Source organism: Schistocerca piceifrons, chromosome X (assembly GCF_021461385.2).
Source record: "Schistocerca piceifrons isolate TAMUIC-IGC-003096 chromosome X, iqSchPice1.1, whole genome shotgun sequence".
Classification (NCBI taxonomy): Eukaryota; Metazoa; Arthropoda; class Insecta; order Orthoptera; family Acrididae; genus Schistocerca; species Schistocerca piceifrons.
In genome coordinates this window covers 489,112,199-489,133,257 of record NC_060149.1, presented here as the reverse complement: position 1 = coordinate 489,133,257, position 21,059 = coordinate 489,112,199, and positions in this window count along the sequence as shown.

The following is a 21,059-nucleotide window of genomic DNA, read 5'->3' as shown; positions in this document are numbered from 1 at the left end:
AAATGGATAAATTGGATATTTACTTCCTATGTACTCAAGACTTTCCCTGAAACGTTCTGCGACGTTTGTTGCGGATATTCAAATTTTATCTGGGTTTTGAAAGATATATACGTGACTTCGTCAGAACAAGTAATATGACATAAAAAGAGGATATACTACAACGAGTGCATGGAAGTCGTATGTGCAGCAAACAGAACATTAAAAATTACATACAATGGAATTATAAAATAAACTTATATGTTACATGTTGTGTGAAATGAGAAGCGAAGTCATGCGGCCTAGTCGACAATAAAATGATCCATATAAATGCTATGGCACAGTCATAAGGCTAAGTTAACAATAAAATTGATCTATGTAAAATCTAAGGCAATCGCGCATTATAGACACAAACAGACAGCTAATAGAACAAAAGGGACAAGCCTGCAAGCCAGCAGGAAACTCACGCTCAGGTGGCGATCATATAAGTAGCGCTGCCAGCTATAAAAGACACCTGACATGTTACAAAAATTACTTTAAAATAACTTTACAGAAACATTTTGAAGAGTGCCGCCACGTTTTGGAACTTCATGAAACTGTAAGAGTGGGCGTGGGAATATTCCATGACGTTGCACAACAAATTCCATATAATTTCAACAGAAAATTACCGGGATAAGTAATGTGTTGCATTACTTACTGAATGCTCCTCAAATATGAAGAAAGACTTAAGAGCAGTGCTGCAGGTGACTCACCTTTCAGCTTCCTGCTTTCCTTGAGTAAAACATAAATCCGAACTCGATTCTCTGCGTGGAGGGCCGAAAATATAACACTGGCAGAGAAAAATCGCAACACTAAAACGGAGTTGTGCTTCATAAACGAAAGTTGGTAATCGTGTTTCTACATGTGAAAGATGATGTCTATTCAGATTTCACACCAGTCCCGTAAGAGTGGCGCTAGTAGCGGCACTATGAGGATGTAAATGAGGTTTTGCTTTAAATACACGTTGTAAGGGTCGTGTGCGTTAGTTATCTTTAAGATTGGTCACGGTGATTTGATGGTAGCCAAGAATGCCTTTAAGATGACAAAGGCGCCATTATCAACACCCCACTGAACTTGAACGACGTGCAATATGGTTACGAGAAGCTAGATGTTCCTTCTGTAGTACTGCAGAAAGTCTTGGCAGGTATATAGCCACTGTACGAAACTGCTTGCAGCGGTGGTCACGAGAATGTACGGTCGCAAGAAGATCGGGCTCCAGCCACCTGGCACTAGTGACAGGGAAGACCATCATGTTCGGTGTATGGCCCTGGCACATCGTATTGTATCTGCAGCAGCAATTTTAACAAGAGCTGGCATCACAGTGACACAACGAACTGTTACAAATCGGCTACTTCAAGGACTGCTACGAGCTGGACGCCCTGTAGAGTGCATTCCAGTGACCCCAGACAACCGCCATTTGCGACTTCAGTAGTGTCAAGTGAGAGGTCATTGGAGGGCAATGTGGAGGTTTGTTGTGTTTTCTGATGAAAGCTGCTAATGGCCGTGTGCTGATTGAAAGGAGGCCATTTGAGGGCCTGCAACCAACCTGTCTGCGTGTTAGACACACTGGACCTACGCCAGCAGTTATGATATGGGATGCGATTTCGTATGACAGCAGGAGCACTTTCGTGGTTATCCCATGCACCTTGACTGCAAAATTGTACGTCAGTCTGGCGATTCGACTTGTTGTGCTGCCACTGATGAGCGGAATTCCAGAGGTTATTTTCAACAGAATGATGCTCTTTCACATACAGCTATTGTAACCCAACATCCACTACAAAGTGTGGACATGTTGCCTATGTCTGGTCGATCATCAGATTTGTCTCCTATCGACTACATATGGGACGTCGTCGGACGACTATTCCAGCGTCATCCACAAACGCCATTAACCGTCCCTATATTGACCAAACTAGAGCCAGAGGCATGGGACTCCATTCCACAAGCTGGCATTTGGCACCTCTACGACAGAATTCATCCACGTTTGCAAGCTTGTATTCAACATTCTAGTGTTTACGCCCGTTGTTAATGTAACAACATTTCACATTTGCAGTGACATATCTCGGGCATACATAAATCTGTCATTTTGCAATGTTAATGATTTAAATATGCTACCCGGTCGAACTTATACCCGAAATTTAATAGCTCTAAACTAATTATTTTTTGTGTTGCTATTTCTTTCCGTCAGAATATTTGTTTGGACACTTTCAAATTATGCAGAAGACTGATAAACGAATTCCCACTGGCGAGAAACAGATTTAGGTCTTTTAAAGGTCATAAACGCAAGGACACAATCGTCTTCGATGGAATTGAGAAACTTCTTGTACATGGATATACAAAATTTCGAAATAGTTCTACAGATGGTTGAACAATGCATTTCGAAATATGATTATAATTTCAAGACCGCCGATTTCTGTTTGCCTCATATTATCAATCGGAATCCGCACACTTAATTCACTGCAAGTTCTTCGAATAATGGGCTGTGATGGTAGACTTACAGTTTGAAATACTCAAATATTTTTAACCAACAGTTTCCCTGCAATCCTTTGAGGAACATTACAAAGCAAAAAGCATGCCGATCCAAAATATGTGGGGTTTTATTTTTTATGCTCCGGGTAAAACTTTTCCGATAAAGCACTTTAGCAATTTAAGCAACTTTTCTTCGTTAGCACACATTACGTTCTTTCAGAAGCGTAACAGTTGGCTCAGTTTTCAGATTTCCACTTTCCATGAATGAAACATAGATAAAGATTACATCTTTGCGTGCCACTGAGAAGTTGTCTGCCATAAAGAGTCCACAGTAAGCAATTGTGGCAACACGTCCCAACAATGCATCACAGTGCGTACTAAACTTGACAGGAGAAGTGCTGTAACGCCTGTTTAACCTGTAGATTATGAGGGCTTTTTTCTTAATTTTTCGTTTTATTTGTGCCACGTCAACTAGCCTCCGATATACTGTATGTTGAGCTGCTCACGCACACTTATACCCATGATTCGCATACAATATTTACATTGATAGTAAACATATTACTTACATCACAGTGTGCTCTTGTAATTCCCATGGGATGTCACTCAAAACGCCAATTCAGTGTGAAGCACACAACATTCATACCTCGAGATAAGTTTCCAACTGTGCGCTACTTACTTTGGGTATGTTACATGAAAGTGATGATATTCACTAACTTACTTTGTTCTCTGAATTTTATTCATGGCGCCCTAAGAAAATGAGCCGTCTGGCTGTACATACTTAGTGCTACCTGTGCGAAGCGAGGCCCGGTCGCTAGTTCTACAAGAGGGTAGGCCACAGCGCGCCAAATTCCACGCATGCAGCATGTGCGGGCCAACCCCAGCTTGTCGCTCGGACTTGCTCGGTCGTTCTCGGAAATACCCGGTACAGAGCGACATTTCATTTAGCACTGTGGAGCGGAATTTTGCAGTCATCATACAGGTGCGTATTTAAGATGAGTTTTTTTAATTTTTATGTGTCTGTGCTTATTATTGTTGCATTCTGATGATAACTTTCTTCCTTTGCGTCTTGAGTCACAGACGTCATGGACATGTACAGGCTGGAATTGAACATGCAACAACTACTCCACGACTTGAGAAGATGAAGATGCATTGATTGCCCCACACCACTTCGTCGACGCTTCATTCGCCCTGCCTCCAAACTCCACCACAGCCAGGACCATCATCATCACCTTGGTATGGGCTGATGGTGCCAGCTCGTTTGTCAATGCATCCACGCCCTAGACCATCTCACAATCGTCATAGACCTTCGTTTCTGTAGTGTATACTACATAGTGAAACTACACGTAATACAGTAACACCTGTTAATTGACACTAAAAGTACAAACACTGGCAAACAATTGATTTGAATAGAGGGATCTAAACACAAGTCAGTCGCAGATCCAAGACAGTCATAGCACAGAGCACAAGAATACGATTGTCATTGTGCAACTAGCAAAGTGAAGCATGGACGTCGCGCCACGGCCTAAGTAAGCTGCTGTAGATGAAATGGGTGCCAGTTGGCGCGCTGTGGGCATTGGCGTGCGCATTTGTCACAGACTCACTACAGGAAAGTGAGTGCTGTTCCCAGCGACCAATTCTGGAGTGGATATCATTGGATAGGGAATGAAACTTATTGACGTACCTATAGCATGGTGAGGAGGAAGCCGGAAATGGTGTGATGGGTGGACTTCGAGTGGCGGCCGGACGAGCGGCAGTAGCCACTGCTGAGGGAGTTGCCACAGGAGATAGCGACACTTAGTAATGTGACAACGTGTGGGATCTACCACATCCTTCCACCCTCGGGAGACAGAATACTAGTCGATGGCTGTAAAAACTGTGAGGCTTAGCATGCTTCTGACCCCATGAATGCGACAGGCATGACACTAACGGACGTCAGAGCAGCCGCCACCTACCTGCTTGCAGGTTGTAGGCTGTAGGGCTGGAAGTAGTCCAGATGAGAATAACTTCCAAGAATGATTGCCTATCGAAGTTGGAGGGCTCCAATCGATACATATCGAACGTGCGATAGTAAATCGATTATGGAAGTCTCATGGCGCGCGTTACGATCAATTATTTGTGATCGTCAGTTTTACCGGTTTTCCGTGGTTTCTTCAGTTCGTGTACGTTACATTCCCGCGATAATTGTTTATGATACCGTTGGGAAATTGACACGGTTTCTTTTGATAGCGAGTGTAATGTCTGCTACTTCTCACGTTTCTTCTGCGGATCGCCTGACATGGAAAACTCTAATTCCATGCATATTCAGCATAGACAAATGTTTGAGTTTTACCCGGAAATATGGACTTCTGCCGGACGAGGAAAGGAGGGACTGTGTTGACTATGGTGCTGCGAAATCTGTAAAACTTCGTAAGAGGAATGTGGACACCGAGATTCCGTTGCAATTCCATTGCGGATTTTGCGGAAAACGAACCAGCATCAGGAAAAATACGTGGTTCGAGTCCTCCAAATTATCGATTCAGACGAGCGTGTTTCTTGTGTCGTGCTGGATTCCAGATTACTCGTTGCAAGCCACAACATCAGAAACTGAGTTATCGGCAAATACCGTGTGTGACTACTTCCGGTTTTGCCGAGAAGTGTGTTACGTGGTAGTGACAAATGACAGTGTGCCAATTGGTGGACCGAGTAAAACAGTAGAAGTAGACGAATATCATATTGCTAGACGAAAGAATCAGAGAGGACTATCTTCTAAAAGCGAAGTAGATCATATTTGGGTGTTCGGTGGGATAGAAATTGAGTCCCGGAAGTGTTTCGTTGTGAGGTTATTGTCCCGAGACAGAGTGACTTTAGTGGGTCTCATAAAACATTTCATAGTGCCTGGAACAAAAGTCACCACAGACGGGTTTCAATCCTACCAGACTCTGAAAGCTGAAGGGTTCGACCACGAATTCGTGAACCACTCTGTGGAGTTCGTCTCTTCAGATGACGCCAGTGTCCATACCCAGAATATAGAACGGCTGTGGAAGTCTGTCAAGTCTACCATAAAAAGAGAAGGCGTCCAGGACAGAGAGACGAACTGTATTTGTTCCAGTACATATACTCCCACAACTTGCGTTTGCGGGGGAAAGTCGACGCATGCGACACTCTGCCGATATTCCTGCGCGATATTGGCAGAGTTTACCCTGGGTACGGAAAAAAAGGAATTGTCCCTGTATCTTATACATCACGCGGACTGTCACAAGACGACGAGTAAGGTAAGTCGTCTCCTTTGATTTTATAAGTGCTTCTCTAACGCTTTTCTTTTATCGTTGCTGTAGTGGCAACATGAAACATACTCGTAACGCGCGCCACAATACTTCTATAATCGATTTACCATCGCACGTTCGATATGTATCGTTAGGAGGCAATCATTCTTGGATATTACCTGATGATGGTGAGTCCCGCACGGACAGAGATATGGGAGCTGGAAAGGGAGTGCCTGCTGGACTTGCGTCTCTGCGCCCTGGGAACACACTGCTCCACAGAGCGGTAGGAGCGCTGATGCCACTGGGATCGGTTCCTGAGACACAGACTCAGGATCCTGTAGTGTACCGTGTAACGACTGGAGACGGCAGAGTGGTGGCGTGGGGGTCAGGTAGGTAACAGCAGTCTCACCTCTTGCCGACGGCTGAGCTGAGACGGTTACCACCAGCCAAGGCCTGGAACATGTTGCATCTAAGACTCCCTGCTCAGAAGTTGCAGGCGGTGCAGGGTGACGAAACGAGGACTGTACCTGCATAATTAAGGTTGTGGGCATTTGCCTGTCCCTCACCTGCAGAAGAAACACCCCTTTTGTTGCTGGATGACTACCAGTACTCATCTGTCCCGATGGCTAAATGCTCATGCTCAGACTGAGGGGCTGTAATGCAGCTTCAGCACCGGTGGTGCAGGCCTCGGGTGCAAGCAGCGTGTGTGGCTAGCTATCATGCAGAAGCTCTGCTGGACTCTTATGGAACATCTGTAAGAACTTAAAAATTGAGTTGAAGCATCTCCCACTGGACAGGTGCCAATGTACTTGAGCATTTGCGATTTAAATGTTTGCACCAGGTGCTCAGCTTCAACATTCAACAGAGGGTGGAAAGGTGGTGACCGAACGTGTTGGATGCCATTTGTTGCACAGAAGTTCCTAATGATTTACGACAGAAACAGGGGACTATTGTCTATCATAGAAGTCTGGGGATGACCGTCAACAGAAAAGAAAAGGCCGTTACAGTACTGCCCCCTGTCCTCGACTATATATGCTAAGTGAGAATATGCATTGATCACAAGGAGACAGTTTGCTCCTACAAAGGAGCCAGCGAAGTCCAGGAGGACCTGTTCCCACAGGTGCATAGCTATTGGCCATGGAGAGAAAGCCTTCTCGGGAGGCACTTTCTGTTTGGCGCATTTGTTGCAGAATTGGACCATATGCCCTACGCGTTCGTCAATACGCAGTATACATGGCATCCCACCAGAATTTTTGTCCTGAATGGCTCTCAGTGTTCGGAAAGGAGAAGACACAAAATTTCGTTCCATGACGAGAGGGGAATGACTACTCGTGGCGATGCATATTCCATAGCCAGAAGCACAACTACATCAACCAAAATCAAATATTGTCGCAGCTAAAAATCTTGATAAACGGGATATACCTTGCTCTGTGACAGCTGCTCCGGTCACCCACTCAGAATTTTGCAACATACGTGTTGTAAGATGAAGTCTGCACCTGTGGCTGCTGTAATGTGCTCGCCCACAATGGGAAATGTGTTGACTGTGTGCTGTGCCTCCTCATCAACGTAGGAGCATACAATCTCTTCTTCGTCAAACAGTGGATTGGGACCCATCAGTAGCTTTGAGAGGGCATCTGCATTTTGATTTTTATCCCTGGTACGAAAATGAATTTTATACGAGGATGAGTCAAATGAAAAACTTAAATAATTTTTAAATACACTACTGGCCATTAAAATTGCTACACCAAGAAGAAATGCAGATGATAAACGGGTATTCATTGGACAAATATATTATACTAGAACTGACATGTGATTACATTTCCAAGCAATTTGGGTGCATAGATCCTGAGAAATCAGTACCCAGAACAACCACCTCTGGCCGTAATAACGGCCTTGGTACGCCTGGGCATTGAGTCAAACAGAGCTTGGATGGCGTGCACCGGTATAGCTGCGCATGCAGCTTCAACACGATACTAAAGTTCATCAAAACTAGTGACTGACGTATTGTGACGAGCCAGTTGCTCGGCCACCATTGACCAGACGTTTTCAATTAGTGAGAGATCTGGAGAATGTGCAGGGCAGCAGGGCAGGGCAGCAGTCGAACATTTTCTCTTTCCAGAAAGGCGCGTACAGGACCTGCAACATGCGGTCGTGCATTATCTTGCTGAAATGTAGGGTTTCGCAGGGATCGAATGAAGGGTAGAGCCATGGGTCGAAACACATCTGAAATGTAACGTCCACTGTTCAAAGTGCCGTCAATGCGAACAAGAGGTGACCGAGACGTGTAACCAATGGCACCCCATACCATTACGCCGGGTGATACGCCAGTATGGCGATGACGAATACACCCTTCCAATGTGCGTTCACCGCGATGTCGCCGAAAACGGATGTGACCATCATGACGCTGTAAACAGAACCTGGATTCATTCGAAAAAATGACGTTTTGCCATTCGTGCGCCCAGGTTCGTTGTTGAGTACACCATCGCAGGCGTTCCTGTCTGTGATGCAGCGTCAAGGGTAACCGCAGCCATGGTCTCCAAGCTGATAGTCGATGCTGCTGCAAACGTCATCGAACTGTTCATGCCGATGGTTGTTGTCTTGCAAACGTCCCCATCTGTTGACTCAGGGATCGAGACGTGGCTGCACGATCCGTTACAGCCATTCGGATAAGATGCCTGTCATCTCGACTTATAATGATACGAGGCCATTGGGATCCAGCACGGCGTTCCATATTACCCTCCATATTACCAGGGATTCCATATTCTGCTAACAGTCATTGGATGTCGACCAACGCGAGCAGCAATGTCGCGATACGATAAACCGCAATCGCGACAGGCTACAATCCGACCTTTATCAAAGTCGGAAACGTGATGGTACACATTTCTCCTCCTTACACGAGGCATCACAACAACGTTTCGCCAGGCAACGTCGGTCAACTGCTGTTTGTGTATAAGAAATCGGTTGGAAACTTTCCTCATGTCAGCACGTTGTAGGTGTCGCCACCGGCGCCAACCTTGTGTGAATGCTCTGAAAAGCTAATCATTTGCATATCACAGCATCTTCTTCCTGTCGGTTAAATTTCGCGTCTGTAGCACGTCATGTTCGTGGTGTAGCAATTTTAATGGCCAGTAGTGTATTATTTATTGTGCAGAAGTGGTACAAAGCTGCATCACTTTTCAACATAATCTCCCTCACGTTCAATGCAAGTCCTCCAGCGCTTACAAAGTGCATAAATTCCTTTAGAAAAAATTCTTTTGGTAATCCGCGCAACCACTCATGCACCGCGTGGCGTACCTCTTCATCAGAACGGAACTTCTTTCCTCCCATTGCGTCTTTGGGTGGTCCAAACATATTGAAATCACTTGGGGCAAGGTCTGGTGAGTATGGTGGATGAGAAAGACACTCAAATGCAGGTCTGTGATTGTTGCAACTGTTGTACGGGCAGTGTTGGGCCGTGCATTGTCATGTTGCAAAAGGACACCTGCTGACAGCAATCCACATCGCTTTGTTTTGATTGCAGGCCGCAGATGATTTTTGGAGATCTTTATATGCTGCATTGGTGACAGTGGTCCCTCTAGGCATGTAATGCTCCGAAATGACGCCTTTTTCGTCCCAAAAGAGAGCCGGCCGCGGTGGTCTCGCGGTTCTAGGCGCTCAGTCCGGAACCGCGCGACTGCTACGGTCGCAGGTTCGAATCCTGCCTCGGGCATGGATGTGTGTGATGTCCTTAGGTTAGTTAGGTTTAAGTAGTTCTAAGTTCTAGGGGACTGATGACCACAGATGTTAAGTCCCATAGTGCTCAGAGCCATTTGAACCCAAAAGAGAGTCAGCATAACCTTCCCTGCTAATGGTTCTGTCCGAAATTTCTTTGGTTTTGGTGATGAGGAATGGCGCCATTCCTTGCTCGCTCTCTTCGTTTCCAGTTGGTGGAAGTGAACTTAAGTTTCGTCCCCAGTAACGATTCTTGCAAGGAAGCCATCACCTTCTCGTTCAAAGTGCCGAAGAAGTTCTTCACAAGCATCAACACGTCGTTCTCTCATTTCAGGAGTCAGCTGCTGTGGCACCCATCTTGCAGACACTTTGTGAAACTGGAGCACATCATGGACAATGTGGTGTGCTGACCCATGACTAATCTGTAAACATGCTGCAATGTCATTCAGTGTCACTCGGCGGTTTTCCTTCGCTATGGCTTCAACTGCTGCAATGTTCTGTGGAGTCACAACTCGTTGTGCCTGACCTGGACGAGGAGCATCTTCCACTGAAGTCACACCATTTGCGAACTTTCTACTCCTTTCGTAGACTTCCTGCCGTGACAAACATGCATCACCGTACTAAACCTTTATTCGTCGATGAATTTCAATAGGTTTCACACTTTCGCTAAGCAAAAACTGAATAACCGAACGCTGTTCTTCTCTGGTGCAAGTCGCAAGTGGGGCGGCCACCTTTATACTGGTACGCGACGGTATGTGTCCATCTGCACTATGCTGCCACCTACAGGCCATTCTGCACGCTGTTTGTAGCACGCTTACCAACTTACAGGATAACGGCGCGAAATTTAGATTTGTTACTACAAATTTAAGGTTTTCATTTGATTCACCCTCGTAATGGTTTCTGCTTAAGAAGCGTGCACACTGCCACAGTCGGTGAACCATTTTATCAGAGAGCCATGATGAGGGGCTCAACATTGAAATGAGCGGCTTATTTCCCTTCGCCCCATACAAAAAGATTTGACATATATAATGGGTAAAGCTTCTCTTTCAATGTAGGAACAATTTCCTTGAGCTGTCGTCAATGTCTTGGTGGCATAAGCTATTGGCTGTTCAATCCCATCAGAATACTGATGTGCTAGGATGGTCCCAATCCCATCGTCAGAGGCATCAGCTGCCATAGCCAACCTGGAAGGTAGCTAAACATAGGGGCTGAACAAGGCAGTTTTCCAAAGTTTTAAATGCACTCTCGGAATTCTGTGGTCAAGCAAACAGGATGCCAGTTTCTCCTAGTTCAAAATGGTTGAAATGGCTCTGAGCACTATGGAACTTAACTTCTGAGGTCATCAGTCCCCTAGAACTTAGAACTACTTAAACCTAACTAACCTAAGGACATCACACACCTCCATGCCCGAGGCAGGATTCTCGTAGTTAATTCAATGTATGGGCGATCTTTGACATTCTTTGACCGAGCTAGCACTGTGATTGCTTCCACATTATTGGTCATCAGTCTGATGCGTTCGTGAGAAATTATGTGTCCACGTTATTCAGTCAATGGCTGAAAGAACTGAGATTTCTCGAGGTTATACTTTAAGTATGCGTCATGGAGCGCATGGAACAGCGTACACATATTCTGCAGATGTCCTTCAGTGAAAGTTCTCATTACTATGATGTCATCAAGATAATTCATACAGGATGGTATATTTTGCGTTAATTGCTCAATAAAGCTTTGAAACAAGGTGGGAGCGCTGGAAATCTTGAATACTAAGCACTAGTATATCAAAAGGTCGAAAGTAATGTTGCCTAGCAGGAGCTCCTGCAACTCTTCATCAAGCGGAAGCTGCAGGTAGGCTTCGTCCCGGTCAGTTTTCGAGAATATCTCCCACCAGTGAGTTTAGCCATTAATTGGGTCCGGACATGATATCGGATATGAATCAATGTGAGTCTGTGAATTTTCTGACAATCTGAAGTCACGGCACAGTCGTGATTTTGCTGATGGCTTCTTGATGACCGCCAATGGCGTCGCACATTGACTAAGTGCGTCCTGTTCAGTGACATCCAATTGTGTTAGTTCATCAAGTTGTTCTTTAACACGTTCATAGGGAGCTAGAGGGACAGGAGCTAGTGAGAGAGAAGTGTGATGTAGGCAGTGAGCCCCTTTGGACGGCGCGAAGTTAACAGTATCTGTGATTGTAAAACCAAATGACATAAACGCGTTCAGACCAAACAGATTTTCTGCTGAGCTGCTATTTACTACTATAAAAGTTGTCTGCCGAACGACAGTTTTCATACTTGGTGTCAAACGTTAATTGACGTTTGATAATAACGGGTTCTCTGCTGTAGTTTACCAAGCATCGAGTTGCTGAACACAGGAGAGGTGCAACAATTTTCATGTACTTTTGCGTTTGAGAAGCAAAGCGTCAGCACCAGTGTGTACTTGCAGTTGTACCAGTTGAGCATTGATGTACAATGTGATAAGTATTTGTTGGGGACGGAACAGTTGGTAATGGTGAAGTTTGTGTCCATAGACTTTTTTGCTGTTGCCAAGAACGAATTGCGGAAGCCTTACAAACTGGTGCAATGTGGCCCGATTTATTGCACCTGTAACAAGTCGCACAACGTTGGGGGCATTCTTCCCGGGAATGTTTCTTAAAACTAGCTGAGGAAGACCGAGGCAGACGACTCCTCAACTGTTTTCCTGCTGCGGCGCGTACACACGAGGCGGCCTTTTTACGGACGGGCTGCACCCTCACTACTTCCACATCTTTTAAGTCTACTGACGCACGGCGCCTGCTCTCCAGCGTGCCTCCAGCTGCAATATCCACCCATATTTTTAATTGCTTGGCTGCTGAAAGCAAAACTTCAAAAACCTGCACAAGAGCTAGAACTTGTTCAAGTGACGGGTCATAAAACTGCAAAACTTGCTGTCTAACCTCCTTATCAGGGTCAAAACGGATAATACCGCCTCTAACTGTTACTTCGGCATATGATCCCTTATGTTTGGAAAGTGATGAAATGATAAATTTCGACATACCTGCGACGACGCTCTGTACGTCTGATTAGGGTGTCTTTTACATTGATACAGTTCTACCCCAGACGCAATGAGATACGCATGACAGTGGTGGTATGTGGTCAGTAAATTGCACATTTCCTCAAACGAACTCTGAAAGGGTTCAGTCAGGGGGGGGGGGGCAGTTTAAATAAAAGTCAATAAATTGATGGCTTGAGCCAAGACAAGAGGAGAGCTTTTATAGTGTCGGTGTTCTTTATCTGGAAAGTACTGACGGAACCGCTTTTCGTATGAGTCCCAGAACTCAGCTGATTTCACGTATGGTGGGAACGACGGTGGGTGGATTGGCTATGGCTACTGCTGACGTTCCACCAGTGTTGACAAAAAGCTTTCAAACATGGCGGTGTTTTCTTGTAGAATTTATTCCATCTGCGACTGTCTTTGCAATTGGCGTTGCAGCAGGTTCTGAAGTAATGATTACACTGAAGTGACTTTATCAATGATGCACTGAGAAACTTCGTGGCTCTGGTTCTAAGCTGTGTAGCTTCGGAGCACTGTTCACTGACGGCACTGCTTATCACCATTCGTATCCAAATATATCGAACTTACTGTTCGAAGAAAATGTAGAATAATGAGTTCAGTCGCCGCGACTTGTGTAGTGACTATTACTGAGTTAAACACCTTGTGATACAGTAATATTTTCTTACTGACGCCAAAAGTACAGGTACTAGCGTACAACTGAACCGAAAAGAGTAATCCAAACGTATGTCCGGTAGTAGATCCAAAAGTCGTAGTGCAGAATACAAGAACACGATCGTCACAGTGGAGCTAGCAAAATGAATCATGGAGCTCGGGCAGCGGCTGAGTAGCCGCCAAATGCGTGCCAGTTGGCGCACTGTGAGCAACAGCTTTTGTATCTGTGTCGCAGACTCGCTACAGGAGGTTGGTTCTGTTCCTAGTGACCAATTCTGGAACGGACGCCATGGGCACATAGATGAGCCTTGATGACATAGACTGGTAAGGTGAAAGGAGGAAACGGTGCGATGCTGCTTACGTGGGCACATAACAATGGCGCTTCCTTCGAGTAGCAGCCGGACGATTGGTGGTAGCCACTTCTGGAGGAGTCACCGCTGGAGAAGGAGATGCCTATAGCACAGTATCATGTGGGAGCTACCCCAGTCTATAGATGCACTCGATGATAATATTGCGATGTATCAGCAGGACATGATATTGCAAGCTATCAGTGCAAATAAGCATGCGGCGAGGTGCTCATGGACTGGTTGGATCTCATAGACGTGTATGGAAATTTGGCAAGGTTGTCATACTCGCTCACATTTGTGACATGCAGGAAGGAGGATTGGGTAAGGCACTCAGCCATAAACTCCACTCTGATGTATAGTCAAACATCTATAGCCCACTTAATGTGTGGGGTCCAGTTTCAAGCCTCTTCCAAAAGATAGTGCCACTACACACTCATGTATTAATGTCCACAGTCTAGATGAGAGAGATGTATGTTGCTTTGCATGGTCACTTCTGAACAACGATAGAAATTACCCAAAACGTGCCCAGTATACAAGTAAATATGAAACATCAGATTTCTAGGTATCTCATTCTCCGTAAAACCCCAGGACATAACCAAAATGCGAGAGGCAGAACCCTAATTACTTAGTTCACGTACACGCCCCGGATGTTGATGGTGATAAGCCGAAAGATGATCATGAGCACACAGTGTACAACAAGGAAATCAAGCACAAAGTAGTTAAACCTCTCTGCTTTTCAAAATTAGCCAGTCAGCTCCCAAAACACATACATGTATTCCTATTATCCAAAGGCGAGAAGCAAGCCCACGTGTGGATCAGAAGCATGTCCCTCCTACTTACCAGCCAACTGCGTACAAGAAACTGTACAAAATATTTTTGCTATAGAGGCCTCAACTCCTTTACGAAGAGTGAGGTTCTAGAAAGGTTCCTTACTGACTGTTAGTTCCAGGAGTCGGTACGTTTGCAAATATCTACTCCAGATAAATAGTTCAGAAGGCAGTGATGCCCGTTTATCGTATACGTATACTTCTACATCTACATCTACATATATACTCCGCTAGCCACCAAGCAGTGTGTGGCGGAGGGCACAATTCGCGCCAGTTCATATTTCCCCCCCCCCCCCCCCCCCCCTCTGTTCCACTCACGGATCGCGCGAGGGAAAAACGACTGTCTGAACGCCTCAGTACGAGCACTAATTTCCGTTATCTTTGAATGATGATCATTACGCGATTTGAAAGTTGGTGGTAATAATATATGCTCTGCATCCTCGGTGAAGATTGGATTTCGGAATTTAGTGAGCAGCCCCTTCTGTTTAACGCGTCGTCTATCTGCAAGTGTCTCCCACTTCAAACTTTCTATGAGATTTGTAACGCTCTCGCGATGGCTAAATGTACCAGTCACGAATGTTGCCGCTCTTCTTTGGACCATCTCAATCTCTTGAATGAGACCCAACTGGTAAGGGTCCCATACAGACGAACAGTACTCTAAGACTGGACGAACTAACGATTGTAAGCTATTTCCTTTGCTGAAGGACTGCATCGCTTCAGGATTCTACCAATAAACCGCAATCTAGAGTTCACCTTACCCGTTACTTGTGTAATCTGATCATTCCATTTGAGATCATTTCGAATAGTCACACCCAGATACTTGACTAATGTTACCGCTTCCAAAGACTGATCATTTATTTTGTACTCATATATTAATGGGGTTTTTCGCCTCGTTATACGCAGTAGGTTACACTTACTAATATTGAGAGATAACTGCCAGTCATTACACCACGCATTTATTTTCTGCAAATCCTCATTGATTTGTTAACAACTTTCGTGTGATACTACTTTTCTGTAGACTACAGCATCATCGGCAAACAGTCTAAGGCCGCTGTCAATACCATCAACCAGATCGTTTATGTAAATCGTAAAAAGCAGAGGACCTATTACTCTGCCCTGGGGCACACCTGAAGTTATGCACAAAGAGGGCCAGCTGTGTCTTGCACGACCACTGTTTCCTAAAACCGTGCTGGTTTCTGCAGATGAGCTTCTCAGAGTCTATAAAGATCATTATGTCTGAACACAAAATATGTTCCATGATTCTACAACAAATCGATGTCAGTGAAATTGGCCGGTAATTATGTGCATCCGAATTCCTACCCTTTTTATAGATTGCTATGACCTGGGCGTTCTTCCAGTCCCGTGGAACTTTCCACCGTTCCAATGATCTCTGATAAATGACGGATAAGAATGGTGCTATATTTGTAGCATAGTCCACATAAAATCTTACGGGGGTACCGTGTGGACCAGATGCCTTTCTGGCGTCTAAGGATCTTAACTGTTTTACAAGCCCAGATACACTAAACACTATGTCAGCCATCCTTTCGTTTGTTCGATAATTGAAAGGGGGAATGGTGCTGCAGTCCTCTATCGTAAACGAGTTTTTGAAAGTTAGGTTTAGAATTTCGGCCTTCTGTTTATCACCATCAGTTACATTTTTTGTACTGTTAGCAAGAGAAGGTATTGAATTATTTGTAGCGTTCATAGATTTTACGTACGACCAAAATTTTTTGGGGTTATTTTTTAGAATCTGCAGATAAAATATTGCTTTCAAAGTCGTTAAAAGAGTCTCTCATTGTCCTTCTAACAGCTGCTTTCATTTCACATAATTTTTGTTTGTCAGCGGGGCAGTGACTACGTTTAAAACGACTATGCAGAATTCTCTGCTTTCTCAGGAACTTCCTGATATGTTTATTGTACCAAGGTGGATCCTTTTCCTCCCCTATACTTTTGCTAGGCACATACTTCCCTAGCACATGGTGGACAATACCTTTAAATTCCGACCAAAGATGCTCAATATCTTTGTGTCCCGTGGTGAATACTTGAAGTTGACTATGAAGATATTCATTAATGACACTTTTATTTGCTTTCCCAAACAAGAAAACTTTACGCTGTTTTTTTTTTTTTTTTTTTTTTTTTTTTTTTTTTGGAAATTCCACTGACATAGAAGCAGAAGCCACAACGACACTATGGTCGCTAATACCTTCTTCCAGATTAACTTCCTAAGATCAGGTCTGTTTGTCGCCAAGATATCTAATATGTTTCCATCTCGAGTTGATTTTCTAACCAATTGCTCAAGGTTGTATGTTGAGAGTGCTCCTAGCTCCTGTGGCCCATAGTGAAGTTGAATGCAGCGAAGTCCGTACTACCTACATAGAACAGTACGTGGCATATGTGGCATCGTAGGAAGTTGTATGTCCGTATGACTTTAGTCGTAGAAAAATCGAATCTTATGTCAGGGATAATCTTTTGAGATGTTTGCTCGCTGAGCTCGAAACACCAGCGTGCGAAGTTGATGGGATTTATCGCGACAACTTTCTCATGTCAGACTCGCAGAAGTATGATGCCTTGCACGAGCAGGCAGTTGAGTGTCATGCTTGTGGGCTGCGGTTGGGTAGCGAAGTGAAAACTCCACACAGAGACCATTGTCATCTAAAGGGGAAGTTTGCAACGCACCTCACAACGCGTGCAAGTTGAAGTACCAACCACTATGGCACACGCCCATCTTCTTTCACATCTGAGTGGACATGATTCGCTCTTTCTCTTTCAGCACCTGGGTAATTTCGGTTTGAAGGGTGATATGGTAATAATCATTACAGATACTACTGAAAAATAAATTTCTTTTTCCAAGAGAATCACGTCTAAACTGACTCTCCGCTTCCTGGATTTGCTTCGTTTTATGTGTGCGTCTCTTGAAAAACTTGCTTTGTCGATGCATGAAGAGAACATGCACATCATGAGAGCTATTTACGAAGAAGGTGGTCACTCCATATGAATATCGGCACCAGTAGTAAGACTATGAAACTGCGTTCTACATGTACACAGATACTCTGCAAGCCACCGTAGGGTGTGTGGCTGAAGGTACCCTATGCCACTACTAGTCATTTCCTTTCCTGTTCCACTGTGAGATAGAGCGTGGAAAAAATTCAGATGGCTCTGAGCACTATGGGACTTAACATCTGGGATCATCAGTCCCCTAGAACTCAGAACTACTGAAACCTAACTAACCTAAGGACACCACACACATCCATGCCCGAGGCAGGATTCGAACCTGCGAACGTAGTGGTCGCGCGGTTCCATGCTGAAGCGCCTAGTACCGCTCGGCCACACTGACCGGCGAGCGTGGAGAAAACGACTGTCTATATGCCTCCGTATGAGCCCTAATTTCTCGTATCTTATCTTCATTGTCCTTACGCCATTGCATGTTGGAGGCAGCAGAACCATTCGGCTATCAGCTTCAAATGCTGGTTCTCTAAATTTTCGCGACAGTGTTTCTCGAAATGAACGAACGTCGTCTTCCTTCGAGGAATTCCCGTTTGAGTTCCCGAAGCAACCCCGTAACATTTACGTGTTGTTCGAACCTTCCAGCAACAAATCTAGCAGCCCGCCTCTGAACTGCTTCGATGTCTTCCTTCAATTCGACGTGCTACAGATCCCAAACACACGAGCAGAACTCAAAAACAGGTTGCACCAGCGTCCTATATGCGGTCTCCTTTATAGGAGAACCACTCTTTCCTAAAATTCTCCCAGTAAACCGAAGTCGATCATTTGCCTTCCCTACCGCTGTTCACATATGCTCGTTCCATCTCATATCGCTTTGAAACATTACGCCTAGATATTTGAACGACATCACTGAATCAAGCCTGGCACTAGTAATGCAATATCCGAACATTACAGGTTTGACCTTCCTACTCATCCATATCAGCTTACAGTTCTTCACATTTAGGGCTAGTTACCATTCATCACACCAACTGAAAATTTGGTCAAAGTCGTCTTCTACCTTTCTACAGTCATTCAACTTCGACACCTTACCGTACACCACGGCATTATCAGCGAACGTCTGCAGATTGCTGTCCACCCTGTCCGTCAAATCATTTATGTGTATAGAGAACAATAACGGTCTTATTACATTTCGCTGGGGCACTTCTGACGATGCCCTTATCTCTGATGAACACTCGCAGTCGAGGACAACATACGGGGTTCTATTATTTAAGAAGTCTTCGAGCCACTAACATATCTGTCAACTTATTCCTTATGCTCGTACCTTCGTTAACAGCCTTTAGTGGGGCGCCGTGTCAAATGCTTTCCGGAAATCTAGAAATATGGAATCTGCCTGTTGCTCTTCATCCATAGTTCGCAGTATATCATGTGGGAAATAGGCACGCTGAGCTTTTCACGAGCGATACTTCCTAAAACCATGCTCATTCGTGGTCATAAGTTTCTCAGTGTCAAGAAAGTTTGTTATGTCCGAACCGAGAATATGTTCAAGGATTCCGCAGTAAACAAAAGTTAGAGATAACGGTTTGTAATTTTTGGGGTTCGTTCTTTCACCCTTCTTATATACTGGAGTCGCCTGCGCTTTTATTCAGTCGCTTAGGACTTTGTGCTGGGCGAGAGATTCATGATAAATGAAAGCTAGGTAAGGGACCAATGTTGTAGAGTGCTCTTTGTAAAATGGGACTGGGATTCCGTCCGGACGTGGTGATTTATTTGCTTTCATACCGTTCAGTTGTTTCTCTATGACAGGGATGCTTATTACTGTGTCGTCCATACGGGAGTCTGTCCTATAGTACTGTGTTGACGATTTCTTGAACGTGAAATTTAGAACTTCCGATTTCGTTTTGCAATTTTCAACTGCCACGCCAGAATGGTCAACAAGTGACTGAAGAAAAGCCTTAGATTTGCTTAGCGATTTTACATAAGACCAGAATTTTTTCGTGTTCTCTGCCAGATCTTTTGCTAAGGTGCGTTGCTCAACATAACTGCATTCTCCAATAAACTAAAAGCAGTCCCATAATGGTGCCAGAGTATGGGCACGTGGTGAATGTTTGGCAGGTGTTCTAAATCTCTGATTTGGAAGAATATGCTACATTATACATGAAAACCGATCTACACCTCCTTGCCCAAATTGTCGAGAGGTTGTGGAGAGTATGCTTGACCACATACTCCCTGGATCCTGCCTTCTATTACACTCCGTCAGGGCTTTCGTGGGACATAATGTTAAGAAGGACACATGCCGACATGCGACTGTTGACTGAAGATGATATGATGCTGTTCTTCGCACAATCGATTCACAGGGAACTTCGCCAATGCATGCACAGGTACGTCGAGGCGAATTACCCACAAGTGAGTGACGAGCAGTATAGGCCGTCGGACGATTTAAGTGGCATCCTTTACTAGGAAGTTAACAACTTCTATGGGTACGTCATGCAACAAAGTTTACCGTTTGGAGGGTTCCGATGGCTGCCCAAAGGGGAAATCGTCAGACTAAAGGAAAAGATCCATGGAGTGGCTGTGGATGCTGGTGAGTGATATGTTCTGGAGGCAAAACTGGTGTATCCCACTCATTTGCAGGATGCGTATAGGAACTTGTCGCAGTGTCCAGAGCGCCTAGAGCTGTGAAATCGTTCCGTACCGATGCTGTTGACGACGCTGAGGAACATGCAGCGATATATTCCACACTATAGAAATCTCCAGAAATGTCTGAGGTTGGGAATGGAACTTGTTACAAACACTCGCGGCATCTCCCTCAAGGAGCGTTACTGTTTGATGAAGGACATTTCAGTAAAGGAGTAATTCAATTTTCGGAGAAACAAATGTTAGAGAATACCATGACATTCATTTAGTTTACAGTTGGAGGTGGTAACGGTGGGGAGCCGTTTGGCACAAGAGATTACATTGGAAGACCAATTTTTCCATCGGGTCATTACCTTCAGTGAAGGACTTGTCGCTGTGGAGATGGCCAAGGTTTCATTACAGTTTACGAAGCCTGTCTGTATCGGTATGTGTGTTCTGCTTTCCTCCAAACTCCACATGTATCAGTTTCATTATGAATTTGTGAAGCCGACCTTCGCCGATCCACAGTTACTTTAAACGGATACGGACAGTTTCATATACTGGGTGAACGGCTGCGACCTATATGAAACAATTATGTACAATTACGAAGAATATCATAATTCTTTTGAAGTAGCACCGAAAAAACAGATGATTATTAGCCTAATGTAAGACAAGGCGAACGGTTCGTATATTGCAGAGTTTTTGAGTCTTAGGTCGAAAATGTATGCGTACAGCATGGATTCGGGTGCCACCTAGAGGCTGGCAAATGTTGTGCATTGTGTCACCTAGAAGTCTATCTTGATAAAGGATTATAATAGGTGCATGCTCCAGGGCGCTGGCATCGCTCCACATAGGTGCGTCAAATAGTCAAGTAGTATTTCTATCGAAAGATAATTAGGTACATACTACACTGCAGTTGTAAGTAGGGTTGTCGCATCATGATGACAAACGGTTCATCTGTGTGGATGGAATCAGGACAATCCCATACTTACACTGTTCATTGAGTGACTGAGTGTTCAGCTGTGTATTTATTTATTTGCAAACGGTGGGTGTATGTGCCAAATAGTTTGGACAACTATTTGTCATAGTTATGTGTAAGTGTGCTTGTATGCTTGTCTGTTTGCACACTGTGTGTCCGCATACATGTAAATATTAGTGTTTCTGTGTGGTTTTTCCTCACCTGCTACTACTAGTTC